The sequence below is a fragment of the Rattus norvegicus genome, chromosome 9, assembly GCF_021556685.1.
Source record: "Rattus norvegicus strain SHRSP/BbbUtx chromosome 9, alternate assembly SHRSP_T2T, whole genome shotgun sequence".
Taxonomy (NCBI): Eukaryota; Metazoa; Chordata; class Mammalia; order Rodentia; family Muridae; genus Rattus; species Rattus norvegicus.
This window is the reverse complement of record NC_141542.1, coordinates 80769502-80787547: the sequence shown is the minus strand read 5'-3', so window position 1 is coordinate 80787547 and position 18046 is coordinate 80769502. Positions and strand designations below refer to the sequence as shown.

Genomic DNA, 18046 nt, shown 5'->3' with positions numbered 1-18046 from the left:
AAACAGAGAATGTTGTTTAATGAACTACCCTTTGGAGGAAGTTTGTTCTTGAGTGACTTGGATTAAGTGGTCCTGGCAGCCTATTCAACCTCTTTTGCTCTGAAATGTTTTGAGGACACATATGAGTTCAGAACAGCACATGGCATAATGTATATCATCAGGGAATGCTAGCAATTCTGATGGTTACCATTATTAAATTATGGCACTCTAAAAGAGTCTATTACCACACCATCTTACAGATAGAGAAACTGAGGCAAAGGGCATCAGATACCTCTCTAAGGTCATACAGCCAAGCCAAAAAAATTAATGATCCAAGCAATAGGTTACTCTTTTATTTAGATTACAATTAAAAAACTTTGTTAACTCTCATTGAAGAAAGTAATATAAGATCATAGGTGTCTCTCCCTCCCTCCCTCTCTCTCTGTACACACACATACCCCACACAGACAGACATACTCCTTACATAGGAAATCCATACTTAAAGTAAACATAACATGTACTAAAAGCTGGACAGGTGTCACACTAGAAGCATTTTAATCCCTTTGGTAGTGATAGAATTCTTAATTACCATGGGCCACTGCTGTTAACCTCTGCAAAAAAGAGCCTAATTATCACAGATTAATGAACAGAGCTTAGGCACATGTGAGGGAGCTTTGGTAAGGGGTTTTCATTTCTGCATTTCATTATCTCCATCAACATTGCTGTTCCTTGTGGACTTGTTACAGGATGTTGTTGTTGTTATTCTTATTACTATTACTATTACTATTATTATTATTATTATTATTATTATCACTTTTAGCTATGCTCTGTGAGACATCAAAAACAGAGCCCTTGAAAGAGCTCAGGGCAGGGATTTCTTTCCAGGAAATCTTTAGGAAGCGTGTAAATTGTGTGGCTGCTGCTGGCTGTTCACTGATGAATCAAGCCATGTCGGTTCATAGGGAATAAAGCTTAGATGGTCGCCAAGGAAACGGGGTGATATTTTGGAAGTATCTGAAACCACAGAGAAATTTCTAGGAAAAAAAATCAATGTCTTAGTCAAGAGTCGGGTCAACCTTATCTTTGTCAGGGTGAGTTAACAATAATGCAAAAACAGGTCCAATTCTTCATTCCTGTCTGCAACAAAACCTAAAACCACACATGTTGGGCTGGGATTCACAGAGAATGTTCTCTGCAGACAGAAGAAACAATGCTTGCTGTGTGGATCCTGAAAACTGGCCAGTAGGCTGGTCCTTGGAGCAAGGCTGTGCCTGGCGGCCATCTTTGAATATAGTCATAAGCTACAACTGAGTTGGCTCTCTCCTGACAGTTTCAGAAATTCCAATGTCACGTTCTGTCAAGACAATAAGCTTGTAGCTAGCAAAGGGCTGTGGTCACATAGAGGCTGGGACCTCAGGAGGATCTTGGGTACAATCCACCAGACAGGTTTCATTAATAAATGATTAGATTTGCAAATCTTGTCAGTAGAGATTGCTATCACAGAATTAATGGAATAAATAGGAAAACATTTCCAATGTGCTGGCTGGCTTTCAGAGCAGAGTGGATCTCTGCTTCTGTTGCAATTTATGGCTGCCTCTTTGATCAACTCCTGGGGAGTTCAAGGAATGATTTTTCTGCTTTCAACACCTACCTTCAGCTTTTAGGTTTGCTTTAAAAAAAAATGCACCTTGACTTTTCATATCATTTTGTGCTTCCAACACAAAGGTTCCCCAGGATAATTTCAGCTAAAGATATATACAGATAAAATGAATAATCTGTAATAAAGAAATCTGAACTGTGTTTTCAGACATGACCCATTTGACATCTGGTTAGGAAAGGGGTGGGGGTGGGGGATTTGCTCACAATGAACACACAAAAGTGTCCACAGTGTTATTCCAGCATCTCCACCCTGTAGCCAAAAGTCAAAGACATCTCCTGACTCAAAAGCAAACCCAGTGTGGATCACCCAGCAGGGGGAGGAAACATATGCTCGGAATATTAGTGATGTGGGGGTACCCATTTTCCTTTGTAAAAAATAACAAAGGACAAAGTCTGAGAATATTAACCATCTTCATTTCTTTTTAAGTAATGAATGCAAGAAAAATATGTCTATGAAGATGTAACTACATGCACATGTACTAAAGGAAAATTGTCATTTCCCTGAGCAAAGGTGAAGGACCTAATTGTGTCTGAGCATCCACTCACCCCTCTGTGACTCGTGGTGATCAGTGTATACTGCTCAGTGATTAGAACATTATTCGCATCATAGCTACTTTCCTGTGTTCCTAACTCAGAGGAAGACACATGCAACAGAGAAGAAGCACATATCCACATCAGAAGATTAATTTGTAATTAATTAATCTGAAGAAAGAGGATGAAAGACACAAGAGTAACTTAGTCTGGGGAAGAAAATTAAAACTGTGAAGTCTCCCCAAGAACTGAACAGGAAAACAGCAATAGCTAACAGAAAGGGTTTCTGAATAGCTCATCTGAAGGACATTTTTCCTTCCAGATTAATTCAGTTGGGCAGATCAAACACTGTTGTCTTTTGGAGACATGGCAAAGTTGAGCAGCATCTGGGTGGATAAGAGGTCTTCTCTTGACTATCCGAACTTACTGTAGTGGAGATGAAAACAAATACAGTGTTAAGGTTGGTCACATGAACTTCTTGTATAGGAATACCATAGGGGAGAGATTATACTGCTGACCAGCTCAAAGGCTAGTGAACGGCTCGGAACTTATTTCAAGGGATTTGTTTTGGTGGTGAAGGAGGATTTTGTTGAGGGCTAAGGACTAGACCATATTCACCGTCATTCCTCTGAACCATCGCTCTTCTAAGATGCATAGGAAAATCAAGTAACAAGGAACATCGTGGCGAGACACAGCTTATATTCCTCACTAGAGTGTCATGAAGCTCACGATTTCGCCCAGTTCTCCCTCTGCGGATTTACAACATCAAATATACAGCCTCTTTGTTTTTTCTTTTATTGAAAATAAATTTTTTTCTCGCATAATAGATTCTGATTATAGTTCCCGCCCTACTCCTTTCAGTTCCACCTCCCTTCCCTCCCATCTGGATCATCCCCTTTCCCTCTCTCACTAGAAAACAATCAGGTTTCCAAGTGGTAATAATAGAATAAGATATAATTAGATCAAAACAAAGACTAACACATCGCAGTAGTACAAAACAAGCAAGCCCAAGTAAAAGAGCCCAAGAGAGGGCACAAGAATCAGAGAGCCACTCATTCTCACGCTCAGTCGTTGCCTGTAACACGAAACTGAAAGCCTTGGTATATACCCCAAGAACCTGAAGAGTACAAAGAGGAAAAAATACACATAAAAATTTAAATATAAAATAAGATTAAAAACAAAGCTCTGACAACATTTTGGGACAAGAACCCCCAAGGATGCCAGTGAGTTTGACCAACTACTGCAGTGCAAGCAGCCTACCCTTCAGAGTCGTTTGTTTCCCCAGTGCAACTCCCTTGAAGAAAACGAAGTTTTCATTTGCAAGTGGTTATCCATCGACTGGTTATCAATGCTTCTGGTTAGGGCTCGGGGCATGTGTCTGCTTCTCCTTGCAGCAAGAGGACCCCAGCTGGTGCAGACCCATGTAAGCCCTGTGCACGATGCCTCAGTCTCTGTAAGTTCATGTGTACATCAGTCCCGTTGGTTTACAGGGCCTTGTTTTCTTGCTGTCCCCCATCCCTCTGGCTCTTATACTCCTTCTTTCTCCTCTTCCACTGGTTCTCTGAGCCCTGAAATGAGAGATACGATGGAGACATCCCATTTAGTGTTCTAAGGTCTCTCACTCTCTTCATGAGGCTGGCTGTGTGTCTCTGTATTTATTTCCATCTACTGCAGGAGGAAGTTTCTCTGAAGATGGCTGGGCAAGGCCATCAGGGGTCATTTTAAAGGCGTGTGCTCTTAGTAGAATTACAGTATTTGGTTTTCCCCTGGGTCACCATCTAGTTTCAGGCTCTTTGTCACCAAAGCAGCATTGGGTATGGGTCATGTCTCTCGAAACCTTAAGTCAAATCAAATATTGGTTGGCTACTCTTACAAGCTTTATGGTGCCATTGCCCCAGTGTATTTAGCAGGCAGGACACCATTGTAGAGCAAAGTTTTTGTAGCTGGGTTGGTGTTTATGTTTCTCTTTTGGTAGTAAGAAGAGTACCTTTCTGTACCAAAGACACTAGCAAGCAGGGGGCAAAGGCTCTATAGAGGCACTGGCTCAACTCCTCTATGTTCAATGAGTGGAGGTATTGTCTACAGCAACGGGGGCTTGCTGTCAGCCTGTGGAGAGCAGCCTGTAGTTTTGGCAACAGCCTGGGTTGTTTGTGGGTTCCCATGAGTCCCCTTTGGCTAACAACTCAATTAGATGTAATTCTATTCCTGGAACTGGAGTCTTTGTTTGGTGACAAAAGAGGTCCAGTTGTGGCTCTGTCTCCCTCATTATTTGGCAATTCATTTATACCACTTTTATATATGATATATTTTAGGAAGCTTTTTTGTATTAGGTTTTCATACTACCCCTCAAATACCTCTTTATTTGACTCTGTATTCCCTCCGTCCAACTCTTCTCATCCCTACCTGATACACTGCTGTTCCCATCCATTCATAACTGTCCATTTTCCTTTCCTAGGGAGATCTATCTGTCCCTCAGTAGTCCATTACTCTGTGGTTCTACAGAGGCTTGGTTGTCATGAACTTACCAGCTCACATCCACATATAAGTGAATATATACTGTTGGCATTTCCTCTAGGCTCTGCCCCACAGTTACCTGGCAACAGTCAGGTGTGCCTGACTCACTATAGAAGGGGCTGCTTGCCCCCTTCTCTCTCTCTCTTGCTCTTCTGTCTTCCTGTCTTCCCTCTCTGTCCTTTCCCCATTCCCCTCCTTCCTCTCTCTACATAAGTTCATGGCCAGTCTCTATTCTCCCTCCTCCTCCTCCTCCTCTCCCTCCTCCTCCTCTTCCTCCTCCTCCTCTTCCTCTCCCTCCTCCTCTTCCTCCATCTTCTCTCTCTCTCTCTCTCTCTCTCTCTCTCTCTCTCTCTCTCTCTCTCTCTCTCCTACCTCCTCAACTCCCTTCCCCATGACCTAAATAAACTCTATTCTATATGATACTATCATGTGACTGGTACCTCAGGGGGAAGGGATGCCTCAGCATGGGCCCCCTTCCCCCACACCATATTTCGTCTCCACCAAACATATCCCTGCCTTTTTCTTTTTATAAAACACAACATATACTATATTTGTATTTCTGGGTCTGAGTTACCTCATTCAGGGTGATCTTTCTTTCCTAATTCCATTTGCCTGAAATCTTCATGATTTCAGTTTTTAATTGTCCAAGTAATACTGTATTGTGTAAGTGTACTGCATTTTCTTTATCCATTCTTCTGTTGAGAGACATATAAGTTGTTTCCAGTTTCCAGCTATTCTGAATAGAGCAGCAATAAACATGATTGAATAAGTCTCTGTGTTAGAATGAAGTATCCTTTGAGTATTTGCTCGAGTGGTACAGCGGGATCTTGAGGTAGATTGATTCCCATCTTCCTGAGGAACAGCCACACTAATTTCCACAGCGACTGTACAAGTTTGCCTACCTACCAGGAATGGGTGAATGTCCCCCTTACTTTACATCCTCATCAACATGAGCTGAGACCTGTTTTATTGATCTTAGCCATTCTGATAGGTGTAAGATAAAATTTCAAAGTAGACCAGATTTGCCCTGATGACTAAGGCTGCTGAACGTTTCTTTGACAGTTTCTTAGCCATTTGAGTTTTTACTTTTGAGAGTTCTCTGTTTACATCTGTACCCCAAGTTTTAATTGGGTTGTTTGTTTTCGTGATGTCTAGTTTTTGTTAGTTCCTTATATATTTTGGGTATTAGCCCTCTATCTGATGTGCAGTTAGTAAAAATTGTCACAGGGGAGTCAGAATGTTGTTGGAGACTCAAAAGATAATTTTCTTTTTACTTAGCATGTTTTAATTTGAACTGCTGTCAAGCATAGGAAGGGAGGGAGTCTGGCTTCTGCTCACCATACGGGACTTCTAAGGCTCAGGTACCGCGGTAATACACGAAGCTCCTTCCTCTGCATCAGAGCCTGCCTTCAGGGTCCTTCCCTGCTTAGGATTCTTTCCTCACTGCTCTTTTATAATGAACTGTTCCGTGGAACTGTGAATGAAATAAATCCTTTCCCCCCTCCCCCTTCTCATGGGGTTTCATCCCAGCAATAACAACCTAAGACATGTGTTCAAGACACTTCTTGCTTTGTTTTTTGTGTAGTTTCTTCTGAGATAAGATTCCATCCTTATGGGAAATGACTTGCAAAAGTAGTAAATTTTTAGATCGGTGAAATAAATTAGTGCTAATTAGAAGAATCAGAAGAAAACAATCACATGACAGGAACTGGAATCACATGAGAGATAAAATTCTGAGCATATCTTCAAGGGAAACTGAGATAAGAAGACCCACCCTAAATGTAGTAGCACTATTTTATGGGCTAGAATCTTGAACTGAATTGAAAAAAAGGAAGGAAAAGAAAGTTGACCATCAGGATTCTTCTCTGTTTGCTTTATGACTGACTGCCGACTCAACATGATCAGCTGTCTCAAGTTCCTGCTGCCGTGGCTTGCCTCTTGTGACTGGCCACCCCTTAGACCATGAGCCAAAACAAATCAACAAACAAAGCCCCTTCTTCCCATTAGTTGCTTTGTGAGGCATTTTAAGAAATGCAACTAGTGAAATGATTCCATCAGTACCAGTGTCCCTAATGGTGCAGATCATGCATGCTGTTTGAGAGAAAACGTGAATGACTGTGGATGAAAATCAAAGCAGTGATCACTACTTGCAAAACCATAGCATAAAATTTACGAAGTAGGTGAACTATCCGAGCCATGGAATACACAGCAGACACAACTGAAGAGCTTTTTCACATTAGTCCAGTTTGTTGCAAGACAAGAAGACTTGGAGAAGCTCTTCTCATTACAAATTCAGACCTACCCCTGCCCAGTTCCGCTTATTCTGAGCTCTGCTGCAGACCACTTTGTGCCCACCCTACACCAGATAGACACGACACGCCCCCTCCTCCTTCCCCTCAGGAAAGTGCGGAGACTCTGCCAAGGTGCTGCTTTCTCTTGCTCAGCGAGTTTAATGAATGCAGTTTTGCAGGATCAGCAGTGTTCCTGGTGGTCTTGGAGCTTTGATAACTCAAAAAAGGTATTCAGGAAAATTGGGCCCAGCCGCTGAGCAGGTTTATGAATTCATTAAGTGATTTAACTTATATGTCCCTTGTAATATATGTACATGAGTGGTATATGATAAAAAATATGGCTGTTAAGTTCAGAAGGACATTTGTAAAGGTGCAAAATGACGAAGTATAAGGAAATCTTGTGGTAGAGGCTCTTAGCCCCAGTTATTTCTTCCTAGTGATCGTCAGACAGTCTCTAGCACTGTGCACTTACTAAGTAAGGCATGGCCAGCTATCTTATTCTTGGCACTGATCAGGAGGAGCTGGGCAGCATGCTGAGTGCCTCCCCTGGAGCTCGCTCCTCCACTTAGGTCCTATATCAAGTTTTGTGTTTGTAAATGTCCAACAGAGGTGTGGAGAGGGTCCACGGTTGCCTTCAGTTTATCCAAGTGGTGTGTGAGTTAGGATTTCAATATGAGTAGTATGGTTGCCTTAAGTTTATCCAAGTTGTGTGTGAGTTAGGGTTTCAATACGAGTCGTCTGACATGAGAAGGCAAGGGTTGGAGGGGGAGAAATGAAGCCTTCCTGTCTGCTGTGCAATTTTTTAAATTCCGGCAGAGAGCATTAATTAGAATGATGGTACTTGTGATAGCACTAAATTTGGGATTCGGGCTTTTAAGAGTAATATATTTAACAGGTTTTTGGTGCTCATAGACAATGAAGCCGTTTCTCTTGGGTATTTAAGCAAAAGTACCTTCTGAACATAAAATATATGCCAGCGTATTTCTCCCCAAAAGAATGAGAGTCCCCAGGTGTTCGTAGGCATACATCAGGGTTAAAAAACAAGCAGCCAAATAAAAAAACAAAGCCAGCACTTGGGTCATCCATTTAAGTCACTGCTTGACAGCTGTTCTGGGAATGGCTGTTGCCAGGGGTTACTGAGGGGCACCCAGCATTTTCCCTACCCAACACATCAAGCCAGGGCTTCAGTGTCTCCAGAGAGGCAGCCTTGTCTTCTTTCCCCCACCCTACCCCACCTTTGAGATTAATATTAAAGACGCTTTTCTCCTTTGCAAAAGAAACAAGCAATAATGCACAGAAAATTCCTTCAACATCGATAAGGTAGTCTTTGGCTGTGATGTTTTCTTGCCCCACCCCCACCCCCGTTTTCCCCCTGTAGATTGACCACAGCAGCAGCACCCCTTTTTCTTTACACCTCAGCATGAGAGTCCAAAGTGCTGCGTTCCACAGGTGAAGCCACAACCAGGCATTATCCAAGCACCAACGTACCAATCTAACCCTCAGCCATGTAAAAGACTGCTAACTGGGTGTTTCAGGAAGTTAGCCTACTGTGGTCCATTTCTGGGACTCTTGTTATTTTTGTGTACCTTTCTCTTTTAAAGCCTCTTCCCTGGTCAGTGTGTTCATATTGTATTCTTGGCTTTTTAGACCAAACTTGACCAGGACATACTGACTGATTTTTTTCCCCTTCTATCACCAGCTTCCCTCTGTTTACACACCAGGGTTCAGAAATCCACAACCCCCCACCCCTATTTCACCTCAAACTTTTTGTTATTGGAAAGGGGGGGTTAAGGCAGAACATCTTAGTGATGCAGGGTGGGAAGCATTCTGCTAGCTGTATTTTACCTTCTGGTTTTTAATAGCTTCAGAATCGTGGAACCCACCCATCATCTGTTTCATTGTGCAAAAAGATCATTTATGGGAAGCAATTTGAAATCCTCACAAGACATTTAGCACACTGGCATCCCTTGGGTTTGGGTTTGAGATAGTGGTTATGATTCATGGTATTCACTGATGCTCTCAAATCAAGTCTCGACAAACATGCCGGTGAACACTGCCATTTCATCAGGAGTTCCTTACCTGATAGGTTTCTTCTCCCTCTAATTCTTCCTGAACCCTGCTTCCAGCCATTGCTCCCTTGTCCCTACAGTCCCCTCCCAAGGTTCGCTTATAAATTGATTATTAAGGGAAAAAAAGAGATGTAAATGCACAGGGAGGATTAAGGTAGGCACAGCTGGCGTCAACAAAAACAGAGATGAAAGAGAACTGAGCTCAACTGAATGGACAGCCCACAGGGCTTTCTTATGACTACCCCTGACCTTTCACCTCCCAAACCAGGCCCCAGGCAAGTAAACAGCTTTTCAAAGCAGACTACCTTCTGGGACTCTTCATACATTTTCATTTTAATCTCTCTGCAAAGTGGTCACAAATAAATATGCTGGAGAAGAGAAGTGCAGGGGACAGAAGTCAAATTTGAAATGACATCGAATCTCCAAGTTACCTAACTTCACGGGTCCGTCCTCCTTGGCTCATCAGTTCATGTCAAAAGAAAAGGCACAAGAGTCTCTAAGTGAATGTTTTAACATTCAAAATGGCTACAAGAGCTTTTTGAAAACACAGCCTTGAGGCACTTTAAGAGACTTGATTTCACCCGTGTATTTTGTGGGCTGCCTACGAGGAGCATGTTTTACTTCTATAATTAAAATAGTCTATTTAAAATAACGGAACTGTGGCATACATTTTTAAGATGCGAAAACACTACCCACTGAGTTATTTTCCTTATAAATGATAGAGACAGAGGAGCAGCCCTCAAAGCTCAGCTATTTAACAATGCAGATAAACTGTCCTGCATCTAATAATACTAATAAAAAGGCAGGTTAAAGATGGACCAAGCCCTTCTTCCCTGCAAAGTCAGTGTTCTGTAGAAAGCCACACGCCACTTTTCCTTTGTACTACAGCCCAGATTTTTAAAGGGCTATACAGTTAGTGTGCACGTGGTGAACGATTTTTGTTATTAGTCCCATTCTGTTGTATGAGAAAAAAGCAGGAGCCCCTCTCCCTCAAAGTTTTTTGATCTATAAAATGTAATTTCGGCCTCACAACTTGGTAACAAACAAGGCTATGGGGACAGCACACAACTGAACAGTGTAGGGGCAGGGAAAGCATCGTCCCTCTCCGCTCGCTGCCTGCTGTTGTTTGACACTACCACCATTTAAAGGGCAAATTCCTGTGAGTTCAATATTGAAAATATGGATACAATTATTAACTAGTCCTCAAGGTGAGTATAGAAACAAACAAACAAACAAACAAACAAGAAAACAGGCTCTTTCCTGGTTGTGGGGAGAACAATTTAAAATTTCTGATAATCATTTTACCCAGAAGCCATCTACCCATACAGCTTACATTACCTAAAGCTAGCTATAGAGAAACTTAGATTTGTGTTCTGAGCGCTGTTTACACTCAATCTGACACATGTAGCTTTTTACAAACTTGAAAATCAAATTGCTTTCTGGTTTGAAGAGTATTTAATACAGTGTAACCAGTTTAAAGTTGGCATTTTGTATTCGGGATGATTAACGGCAACCATGTTATATTTCAAATCACTACAAGAGACTTCTCTGTGATAAACAAGGGCAATAATATCCACATTAAGTCAATAAATAGCATCTTCCAAGTGTGACGTACATGTGCCATTGCCGTGGTGTAATCCCATCACACCACAGTGAATTATCAGTAGTGCAATAGGAAACCACAGATATCTTCATTTCATCACAGGGAGATTTTGGCAGCTCATCCTCCTCGGCATTAACAGTGGCCGAGTGAAAATCCTCACACATATTAGCTAGAACACTGCTTCTCATTGCCCCAGCCCACACGCCACATCTTAGCAGGTTCAGAGAATCCGAGTCAAGACACAGTGACTTGACTAAGTAACAGAAAACAAATGTTTGGGAAAACCACATGCCGATAAACAGATATTTACTTCCCAAGAAGAGAGTCCATTCGAGAGAGGGGGTTGGGTACCACAGAATGCAGAGAGGCTTCCTGACGATAAATATTTAGGAAATTACTACTTTTTACAATTGTTCTGAGCTTGGGGCTGGAGCTTAGAGGGAGAATGTTTTTCCAGCCTGTGTGAGGTCTGAGTTCAATTCCCAGGACTTCGTAAAGGAATTATGACAAATTCATAACAAAGAAACAGAAATGGCTCAGTGGGGTAAATTCATTTGCTGTGCAAGCCTGAGGACCTGAGTTGGAACCAAGGACTCTATAGTGGAAAGAACTGATTTCTGATGCTGTAGCATATAAATCCCTGTGTTCGTTCTCTCTCTCTCTCTCTCTCTCTCTCTCTCTCTCTCTCTCTCTCTCCACACACACACACACACACACACACACACACACACACACGCATACACACACACACACACACACACACACACACACATACACATCATACCATCAGGAAATCTCTCTTCATTCCATGGTACCCAACTCCCTCTCTCAAGTGGACTAAGATATATATTTATCTGAATGTTACATGGTGCTAGAACCCAGGTCATTGAGATGGTACAGAGGCTCAGGGAAGAGATCAGGCGAGAAAGAAAGATGGTTCCTCTTTCTTTTTATCTGCCTCCCTGCCTCTCTCCACATAGTTTCAGCTGACTTTGTCATTATGAGGAATGATTAAGGGGGAGACACCGCTCAGGGTTATGCTGGAAGAATGAGCCCAGGCCACAGGTCTAATGATCCTGTGATCCTGCGGAGTCTCTAGTTTTGAACTGCACCTTGCTTACAGGGGTAGCTTCAGGACTCTGTTGGGAACAGATGAGAAAGCTAGGCAGCAACCTTCAGAGACAGTGACAATTGCTTAGGCACTTTAGATCGGCAAATATTGCCTAATTCCACCTCCACAACAATAATACATAGATTAAAATCTGCAGACCAAAGGAAGCATGGGCTCTTTTTATTTTCATTTATGTCATTTAAAAATGATTTTTAAAATAATATATTACCTCTGCCTGCCTTTGTAGGGCCAGGGAATTGCTGGTGATATTGTAGAATCAAAATAACTTTTTAAATAACCTTAAATATGTACCTTTAAAAGACAAGGTTGCTAGTATAAATGATCGACTTTAGAATACGAGGCTCTATTAGCTTAAATATAACTCAAAGTCACTGTGATAGTTGTGTTGTTGGTACATTGGTTGGATCTGGGATCGACTAAGAGAGCTCTCTCTCTCTCTCTCTCCCTCTCTCCCTCTCTCTCTCTCTCTCTCTCTCTCTGTGTGTGTGTGTGTGTGTGTGTGTGTGTGTGTGTGTAAGAGTGTCTCCTGGAAGTGTTAATCGAAGGGGAGGAGACATGGATGGGGTGGTGCTTTCTGTTAGTAGCCCAGATTTTTTGCCTGTTTGCCTTTGTTCCTTGCTTCTTCTTCTCCTTCTTCTTCTTCTTCTTCCCCCTCCTCTTCGTCCTCTTCCTCCTCCTCCTCCTCTTCTTCTTTTTCTACTCCTACTCTGCCTTCCCCTCCTCCCCCTCCTCTTCCCCTTTCCCCTTCTTCCTCTCCCTTCTTCTTCTACCTTCCTCCTCTTCTCCCTCCTCCCTCTCCTCCTCTTCTCCCTCTTCCCTCCCCTCCTCCTCCCTCTCCTCTTCCTCTTCTTCTTTTGCTGTTGCTGCTGCCGTTGTCAACTTCTGCTGACATGGAATCCAGCTTCCAGTGTGAACTGAAGACCAGTGGATGCCTTCAAAACAAGTCTTCAGCACTAGATGGGGCTGCTAAAGCATGTAGCCCTGTGGATGGAACAGATATGAGTTTGCCAGCCTTTCCAGTAGGCCGACAGTGATGCACATATGTATTATGTCAGCCAATCTAACAACCCCCTTCCTCTCTCCCTCCCTCCCTCCCCCCTCTCTCATATTAGTTTTGTTGCTCTAGAGCGCCTGAGTAAGATGGTCATTAAGGAAGAGTTTCAGAATATCAAGAGACCATTGAAAGTCAATGGCAATGCCAGTATGGCAGAAATACAAGAAAATATGAACATCAGAGTGTAGCAAAATTGGATCTGTGTCTCGGGTTGGGGATTTAGCTCAGTGGTAGAGCGCTTGCCTAGCAAGCGCAAGGCCCTGGGTTTGGTCCTCAGCTCCGAAAAAAAGAAAAAAAATTGGATCTGTGTCAAATCAGAATTTTCTTAGAAATTGTGGCTTACTGAGTGGCTTTTCCATGTGACTCTCAACTTGGTCAAGAACAATGGGACACTCATGTACAAATTCTACACTAGAAACTAATACCATATATTTCCTCTCCTGTGGAAAACCTGTGTGTGTGTGTGTGTGTGTGTGTGTGTGTGTGTGTGTGTGTGTGTGTGTGTGATATGAAACAGAAACTGAAGGGAAGAGAAGATATTAAGGTGGAGGGAGGAGAAAGAAGTGGAGTAAATACATGGGACATAAAACATGAAAAGAGGAGAGTTCTTGGGCTGACGAGGAGCAATGGAGGAAGGGCAGTGGAGAAAAGGAAAGGCAAGTACAAAGTATGTATGACACTGCCATTGGGAATCATTCTGCTTTAGAGGCTAACCTAAGAGCTAGGTTAATCAAACAAACTAGCCACTCAGGGCTGAGGTCCACAGGTTGCTGTGAAGTATCAGGTGACAGTGAAACGTCTGTTAGCATCCCGAGGTTCCAGTTCCCTTGCTCTGTAGTAGATGTGATGACTATCACCCAAGAGTCAATCCACCTGGGGTTTGGAGGCCTTCACACAGTGTCCACAACTTTATAAGCCATCCTTAGTCTATACACTCTTATTGATAATTCTGAGATGCTTCAACATTTAAAAAAATTATTTTGTTTGTACATTGGTATTGCAATGTTCTAAGCAGTAACGCCTGACCTAAATGACAAAAGCTGTTGACTGTCTCTAATTTCACTTAGTGACATTTGCTCCAGAAATATTGCACTAAAACCTATTTAATTAATGTATCCAAACTCCAAAAAACTCTGACTTCCAAACACATCTAAGGCCAAAGGGTTCAGAAAGGACAGTATTCATCTTGAGAGATAATGATGACGAAGGTGATAATGGCCACACTTTTGCTTTGATTGACTGGTTTCTTTGCTTTTGGTTGAGATATGTGATTCTTGATTTGGACATTTTCATCTTACCCTGTCCTCTTTGTGGTGCCCTTTTGCTGTCATTATGACAAGTTTTCTTAGAATCTGTGTTCTTCCTCCAATTCCTAATGCTGACCCCCTGGGATAGTACAGCTCTTCCCACTCTCTGGCACTTGGGTTCTGGTTTCTGGGCATGAGAAACTTGACCTCACTCTTGCAAATACAAATACTCTTCTGTTTATAGATTGGAGAAAGAATATGGTTTCTTTAGTAAAGATGGAAGAAAAACAGTAAAAAGGTTTATCTTCTGTAAAACAGAATCCATTCATACTCTGGTACCTTCTTCATTTGCTACTGTTCACAATCCATTCTATCTAAACAGTTCTTTTGACACAACTATCTTGTGGTCTGAATTCTGTGATGGGAAACTGTGATCCAGTTGCGGGCCTATGATTGTCAGCTTAATTCTCCAGTGGTGGGGTAGATAACACTTCCTTGGTGTCTTTCTTGTGAGACTAGGATTTTGCCTGTTTATTGACATATGCCCACAGACCAAGAAACACTTTCCTCATCTCTAAGAACATCTAGAAAAGAATTGTCCATTCAGCAGGAGCCTTTCCTGAGAATGATGCCCTACCAGTGCTCTCTTTGGTGACTACCAAGCCAGTATATTGGTTTTCTCATTCCTTTCTTAGCCTGTGCTAGTTTGAATGATTTGTTTTCCCAAAGGCTCAGGCGTTTGAATATTTGATCTCCAGTTGGTGGCATGATTTGGGTAGACTTAGGAGAAGTGACCTTGCCGAAGAAAATATGTCACTGGAGGTGGGCCTTGAGGCTTTAAAGCCTAGTTCATGATCTCTTGGCTTCCTGTTTAGAATTCAATATGTGAATTCTTCTAGCCTGATGCTTGTTGCCACACTTCCTTGCCACGGTGGACATTTATCCCTTTGGAACCATAAGCTCAAATCAACACATCCTTCTATGAGTCACTTTGGTCATGGTGTTTTATCACAGCAACAGAAAAGCTACTAAATTGACATTCGATATTGTACCATCTATAAAAACCTACCATTATAGATGTCACACAAGATGCATGCATTTTGGGGCTATATTTAGAGGCTGAAAGTCCAAAGGTTTTTATCCTAGGGTCATTTAACCTGTAAGGTGGCCCACTGGCTTGGATCTGAAGGCCATCCTCATTTAATAGGAGAGAGATCCATGGAAGAAGAAGTGCAGGACTGGCAGTAGGTGATGGCAGTGATCAAATACAAGGTCCTGTGGAGAAGGGAGGCTAGCCTGGGTTAAAAGTGAAGATAATGGATTTGAGGTGAACCTTGGAAAGTGCGTATGTCCAGATGATGGTGATCAGTCAGAGATGAAAGGAAAAGGAATGACATCACTTGTGAACTATGAACTGTGCTGACAGAGAAAGACACGTGTTCAGGAAGACCAGGAAGAACTATGGAGCTATTGTAGAAGAGGCATGTTGGGAAAGCAACTTATCACAAAAAGCCTTGCTCAAAAGACGAAACTCCTTGGTGTTTGTCTGGTACTTAGCATAGGGTTTGAAACAGAAGATAATCTCACCGTAGCTTTATTTTAGTAAGAGGAAATCGAAGGTCTGTAAAGCAAAGGAGAAGTAGATGGTGCCAAATGGTTATATAATGAGAGACTTGATGCTTACTTTACTGACCATTGGAACCAACACTGTCTGAAGTAGGAATTGTCAGCTCCATTTTAAAAAATGATGCATGGTTGCGCTACATCCCTTGTCTGGGGCCACACTGTTAGCAAGTGGCTTGCGCAGAATTTAACCCAGATTTGCTTCTAACCAGAGCTGCCAACCTGTAACCCTACAACAGGGGGGGACCCAGTTTCCCAATGATCTTATCTTTCTGTGGTGTTGGGGATAATACCCAGAGACTCGGGGATACCAAGCAGTTGCTCTGCCAGTTTTCAGATGAGAAAGGTCCTATTAGGGTGATGTAGCAGGGGTGAAGGTAAAGACCAGAGTTGACAAACATGAAGGAAGGAAGTGTCCACAGGTGTGGTGACTAAGGACAAGTCAGGGGTCCAGATTCCTTGCTTCAAGGCTGGCTACTTAGGAGACTTAGAGAAACATCAGTTTAAAGAGGAAGTTACAAGGGAGCCTCGGTTTTGAGAGATGATGAATTATTGATGAAGCCACAGCCAACACCGGCCTCCTGTTCTCTCTCCTCTATCTGATCCCCACTATCTCTGCCTTTTATTACCAGTGTCTGTGGAAGGCAGTAAGATGCATGTTTTAGTCCTATTGTAAGTCATGTAAGATAAGATTTATAAAATGTTCGAGAAGGTGAAGCGAGTGCAGGGGGGAAAGGGAGAATTCGTGTTTAATGAGAACCCTCCGCTGAATCTATTCTCAGTCGTCGGGATTTACTGCAATCAAATTTTCCTGTAAAAACACTGCTCTACTGACTCTGCACCCTTCTCTCCACAGTGGCGTCGGGCCCATGGTGCGGTTATAGGACCAAATCTCAGTAGGCAATTAAAATTCATGATCTTGCTACTGCATGGCAGAACAATATAGATTGAAAAGCACAGCCTGGATACCATCTTGTGGTTTTTATTAGGGAAAAATTAGTGGCACTTTGATTCACGAAGGGCTTATGGCAGGCCTGGGCCCTGTGGTGGCCCTAATATAGCCATCACTGGAATGCCAAGAGGCAGCCTGCTGTGTTAACAGATGTCATTTTGTGCCAAACTCACATAACTGAAAGGTTATGGGCCAATAAAAAAAATCTGTGGTTCTCCTTCTTTGGTTATGAGATGCAAGAACAAGCATTTTGGAAAGCAAGCTGCCTTATTTCCTGTTAAAATATGCCTGTCAGAATGGCCAGCTTCTATGGTGTGAAGCATTTCGTAAACACGTCGCGTCGGCATCCCTTTGTCTGGTGGACGAGCCTTACTCGGCTGTACACTTTTTGCTGAATACCATTGCTGGATGCCGGAACAGTGTGAGAAACTGACACAGGATGGGGTGACTTCAGCATCTTTTGTCAGGTTGGTGGTTTGCAATGGGGTAGAGATGCCTCAGAGCCAGAACAGAGAACGAGATGATAACACACTCCGATGAAAAATATCTGATCTAGCTACCTAACGGTTATTTGATTTGGTGTGAGCCACCCAGCTGGTGAGAGCTTGCACTGTGCTATCTGTGAGTAGGATTTATTTTAAAAAGGTTTTCAAAGACCATGGGAAAAAAAAAGTCCACACGGAGTGCCTTGAAATTATAGTCAGAAGACTCTGAATTCTCTTTGGCCTATCTCATAATAAGCAGTTTGTGCGATGCCACTTGCTTTTCGTAATTCTCCAATAGGGTAAGTAGTATTCTTCCTCCTCGTGCTGCAGGTCTTGGTCTAGAAGCAAGCTAGTGAAGTAAGGAGGTGGAGAGCTAAGGTCCTGGGTCCTAATCTGTTGGCTCTGGGTCATCCAGTACTGAAAACTACGCTGTGGCGTGACCCATGTGCCTCAGACACTGGGGGAGATGGCCATGCGCTCAAATCCAGCTTCATAGCACCAGGCAGTCTTGAGCTGCTCAGCGCATTAAACGCACGAGAAATGCCAGAGGGAAGAACCTCTGCTTTTAAGGAAAAGTCCATTCCCTGTATGTATGTTCAGTGAAGCTAATTTCCTAAAGTCCCTTGTGTGTGTCCACTTCTGGGCCTGATGGCCTGATACCCATATATCCAGACCGAATGCCACCTCTTATACTGGCGTCTCACAGAGGAAGCAGCTGGGGCTAAACTCTGGCATGGCTTCGCATCTCCCAAGTGTGGGAAGTACCAGGGTTAAGAAAGCATGGTGAAGGGCTTCCTTCTCCCAGAGCCAGAAGTCAGTAAAGATCACAGTGGAAGGTAATGTGAAGGTTCTGTGAGTATTCTAGAAGGTCTAGAAAGTAGCCTTCTGAAAACACGTGCTGCTCACA

General features: G+C 42.8%; 1 long non-coding RNA gene across 2 annotated transcripts in view; it reads right to left on the bottom strand.

The window, feature by feature from the left end:
- Positions 1–318: 318 nt before the first annotated feature.
- The window catches only part of LOC103690543 (uncharacterized), a 59728-nt gene continuing 42000 nt past the window's right edge, over positions 319–18046 (bottom strand). For both annotated transcript variants that reach the window (XR_015629608.1, XR_015629609.1), the window contains one exon: positions 319–3737. This is a non-coding gene — a long non-coding RNA (uncharacterized LOC103690543). The remainder of the gene's footprint in view (positions 3738–18046) is intronic.